Below are 4,552 nucleotides of genomic sequence, written 5' to 3' on the forward strand. Positions count from 1 at the left end.
CTTTACTTCTGCCAGTACCTCGTCTCCTACCTTCCAAACTTTACAGAAGCTCTCCTGCGAACCTTGCAGAACTAGCACTCCTGAAAGAAAGGATATTGCGGAGACATGGCTTAGCCACAGCCTAGGAGATGTTTCCAGAATGAGATTTTCACTCTGCAGCGGAGTGTGCGCTGATATGAAACTTCCTGGCAGATTAAAACTGTGTGCCCGACCGAGACTCCAACTCGGGACCTTTGCCTTTCGCAGGCAAGTGCTCTACCAACTGAGCTACCGAAGCGCGACTCCCGCCCGGGACTCACAGCTTTACTTCTGCCACTACCTCGTCTCCTACCTTCCAAACTTTACAGAAGCTCTCCTGCGAACCTTCCAGAACTAGGTCCCGAGTTCGAGTCTCGGACGGGCACACAGTTTTAATCTGCCAGGAAGTTTCATATCAGCGCACACTCCGCTGCAGAGTGAAAATCTCATTCTGGAAACATCCCCTAGGCTGTGGCTAAGCCATGTCTCCGCAATATCCTTTCTTTCAGGAATGCTAGTTCTGCAAGGTTCGCAGGAGAGCTTCTGTAAAGTTTGGAAGGTAGAAGACGAGGTACTGGCAGAAGTAAAGCTGTGAGTACCGGGCGTGAGTCGTGCTTCGGTAGCTCAGTTGGTAGAGCATTTGCCTGCGAAAGGCAAAGGTCCCGAGTTCGAGTCTCGGTCGGGCACACAGTTTTAATCTGCCAGGAAGTTTCATATCAGCGCACACTCCGCTGCAGAGTGAAAAACTCATTCTTTGACATATCTGTTCACACATTTCATGAAGCTCAGTAATAATCTCTTACTCCACTTGATTTTTTTTCCATAGCATTTGCTCATTGTAAACTGAAACTCACCTTACTTGTGTGTGCTATTTAAATGGTTGCAAGTTATATGTCACTGATGAGAAAGTGAAGATACTGTTTCATTTTGCGAATACACTTTAGCGAACAGAGCCAATAATTTACGCATATTTAGTATGATCTTCTACACTTTTTGAGATCAGAGTTATATTTGTTCTGTGGTATACACTTATTAATCAATTCATTCTTGACATGTGTCTTTGCTTTCGCGACTGGTGAGAAGCGTTTTCCAAAGAGTGTTTGATAAAGCCAAGTTTGTGGATGAGTGAACTGAAAATTTTTTCTGCTTTTCTTGTGCATCAGTTAAAGCTGGGAATCTTTTTTGTCATGCTATAAAGACAATTTATCATTATACACTGACGAAAAAAATCGCAACACCACTAAATAATTAATGTAGAGTAGTGGAAGTATGGAAATGAACATGTAAGTGATTAACATTGCAAGATCACAGATTAATGTAAGCGCGTGATAAGCCTCTGCAAACGTGAAATGTTGGTACGCTGATAACCGGTGTAACAGCCAGAATGTTGTATGCAAGTATGCAAACGTGCATGCATTGTGTTGTCTGTTTGTGGGATGGTGTTCCAAACCTGTTGCACTTGATCGGCCAATACAGGGATGGTTAACCCTGTTTGTCTCTTTGTTGATGTAAAGGAGTTGTCGTCCAATCATGTCCCACATGTGCCTATTAGAGACAGATCTGATGATCGAACAGGCCAAGGCAATATGTCGACACTCTGTAGAGCACGTTCAGCTACAATGGCGGTGTGTGTATGAGGGTTATCCACTTGGAAAACACCGCTAGAATGCTGTTCATGAATGGCAGCACAAAAAAAGGTTCAAATCACGAGACTGACGTACAGATTTGCAATCAGGGTGCGTGGGATAACCATGAGAGTGCTACTTCTGTCATACGAAATCGCAACCCAGACCATACAGCCAGGTGCAGGTCCAAAGTGCCTAGCCCGCAGACAGGTTGGTTGCTGGCCCTCAACTTGCGTTCTCCTAACCAGTACACGGCTGTCTCTGGCTCCGAGGCAGAACCAGCTGTTATGAGAAGCACAACAGTCCTCCACCCTGCCATTCAATGAGCTCTCGATTGACACCACTGAAGTCGCAGATAACGGTCATTTGGGATCAGTGGAATGCACGCTGCAGGGCGTCTGGCTCGGAGCTGTCCCTGAAGTAACCTATTTGTAACAGTCGTTGTGTCATTGTGGTGACAACTGCTGCTCAAATTGGTGCTGCAGAGTCAATACGGTGCGTCAGACCAAGACGCCGAATACGATGCTTTTCCCTCTCGGTGGTTTCATGTGGCCGTCCGGAGACCGGTTTTTTTGCGAACCCGCAGGTCTCGCGAGCACTGCTGCCAGCAATCATGCACAGTGCTTACATTCCTGCCAAGACTTTCTGCAGTACCACAGAAGGAACATACAGCTTGTCGTAGTCCTTCTACACGACCTCTTTCAAACGCAGTGAGGTGTTGATAATGGCATCTTTGTCACCTTAAAGGGATTCTGGACTAATATCGACTCACAACGTCCAGTCTCAAAGGCAAGTAACCACCATTACAGCGTATATTTAGAGCAAACCTGATTTCCATCCTCACAGCGGCATTACTTGCGATTATGCGATTATCGTGAAATTTGTAGAGATATCATCCTTCAGATGCCGAAAGACGCCTACCATATTTCGTTTCTGACTTCTTCTTGGCGTTGCGATCTTCTTCCGACAGTGTAAATATATCTGTGTAGTATGAGATCTAGGACTGAGCCTATTATACTGATACAGTGGTATTGTTTGTGGTGTGAAGTGCAATTGTGGATTTGCTATTTACATTTTGTCAGTCAGTTACTTAAATATTTTAGTGCCATTTATTACTTGAGCTCTAGGGGATTGTTGAAGCAAATAATTTCATTGTAGTGAAAAGTTAGGAGTCATTTTGCATACTTACTCAGTGGTTCTGCTTAGCTGTGGTGAGCAGTAGTAACTTCGGTGAACACTGTAGTTTCGCGGTCCCCTCCCTTTCCCCGCTTATGGTGTAGCTGGAGAGTGATTTGCCCCTCCTGTGGTTTAGTTGAAGCATGATTTTGAGTAATAAACACCTTGGAATACATAGTTTTCATGATTTATATGAATTTATTAACCGAGAAAAGTTGATGTTTAGCACTGAAAAATTTTGTGTTCTGATCAGACATCAGGTGTTAGTGAACATTATATGCGGAAATCTGAAACATTTAACGTTTCTAAAATTGTTTTCCTCCTGCTTTTGGTTAAAGTTGTAACATGGTTAATTGATTATTGAATTTGTGGGATGTGTCTGAAGAGAAAATTAAACACTTGTACCCTTTGCTGGTTTTCATTCATTTTTGGTTTTTGTGTATATTGTTGGTTATTGAGGAAGAATGTTGTGTATTGCTGTCTTATGTTGGTTATCTGGAGGTGCTACATAGATATTTTGGTGATAATGGACTATTATTCTTCAATTTCTTTTAACTGGTAGACATGTTATCATTGCATATCTTTGGCTTAGTGTATTAGTCTGAGGGAGCTGGCTCTTAGTTTGGTTCTCTTAACAGTCATTATAAAAATAAGGAAGACCTTTGTAAATTAAAGCTAGTCAAGAAGCAGTGGTCTACGGAGAAGTCTAGATAGCACTTGCAGCGTAGGATTTGGGTGGGGTGGCTCTTAGACTGGAAATTGGGCAGGCATGCGCTTAATTTTACAAAGAATATATTCTTCTTGATAACAGAGCAATGATGATAAAACAGAAATTAACTACAGTTCAATACAGTTCTTGAATTCAGGGGGCACTATGAAAACAAATTTAAACAGGCTTCACTCCAGGAGGTAGAATTGGCCCAGTAACAGCTAACAATAATGGATTGCAATATCTGGCCATGGCCACGGCCAGAAGAATCATGGTGAAGTTAATTGCTGCAATTAACTGCAGGACAAGGAAGTACAAGACAAATATCGTATTTAAGTAAGGCTACTCAGAATTATCAGTCAACGAAATATAGATCTACGGCGACAATCGTCACGGGTTAATCACTAAAGCAAAGCTAGTATCATTGATCTACAGGACTACCTATGCAAATTTGCGGTATAATTTTCTGTTCAATATAACTTACAAAAAACTTCACTTTCTAAGAGTAAAACAATAACATAATTTTAAGTACAATGGCACAAAACATCGGCAACACTCACAGCATAATATCACTTTGCGTACAGTGGCACATACGAATCACGCCCACAGAGTATAAATAACAGAATCAATATGTTGTCGCTTTGAAGGAAAGCTTCTCTACGCCATCGCACGACTACTATGACACGATGCACTGTACCAACATACCTTCCATATGTAATATTACAGACCATCTGATATACGTAATGCACAGCGTGTGCACTTCACTGTAAACTGTATTGCGTCACTTGACCGACCAAAATAATGCAGTCAGGCATTACAGCAGCCAGTTAGTGTCCTCTTATAATATGGAAACCCCTGTCTGCTCCCGCATTGGAGTCGCTGACGTTACACCTTAACAAAGACACCAAGCCCCGCACCGACCGTTAGCGATGTCCCGTTGACAAACCCTTGGCGTGTCAACTTGGAGGAGGCCACCTGCTCTTGGTTCTGCACCAGCTGATGGAACTCGCCTGCAGGTCGTTGT

General features: G+C 42.9%; 1 non-coding gene across 1 annotated transcript; it reads left to right on the forward strand.

Moving 5' to 3' along the window:
- Positions 1 to 630: 630 nt before the first annotated feature.
- Positions 631 to 705, forward strand: Trnar-gcg (transfer RNA arginine (anticodon GCG)). Its single transcript has one exon. It is a non-coding gene; the product is annotated as a tRNA-Arg (tRNA).
- The last annotated feature ends 3,847 nt before the right edge of the window (positions 706 to 4,552 follow it).

The sequence above is a fragment of the Schistocerca gregaria genome, chromosome 2 (assembly GCF_023897955.1).
Source record: "Schistocerca gregaria isolate iqSchGreg1 chromosome 2, iqSchGreg1.2, whole genome shotgun sequence".
In the NCBI taxonomy this organism is placed as follows: Eukaryota; Metazoa; Arthropoda; class Insecta; order Orthoptera; family Acrididae; genus Schistocerca; species Schistocerca gregaria.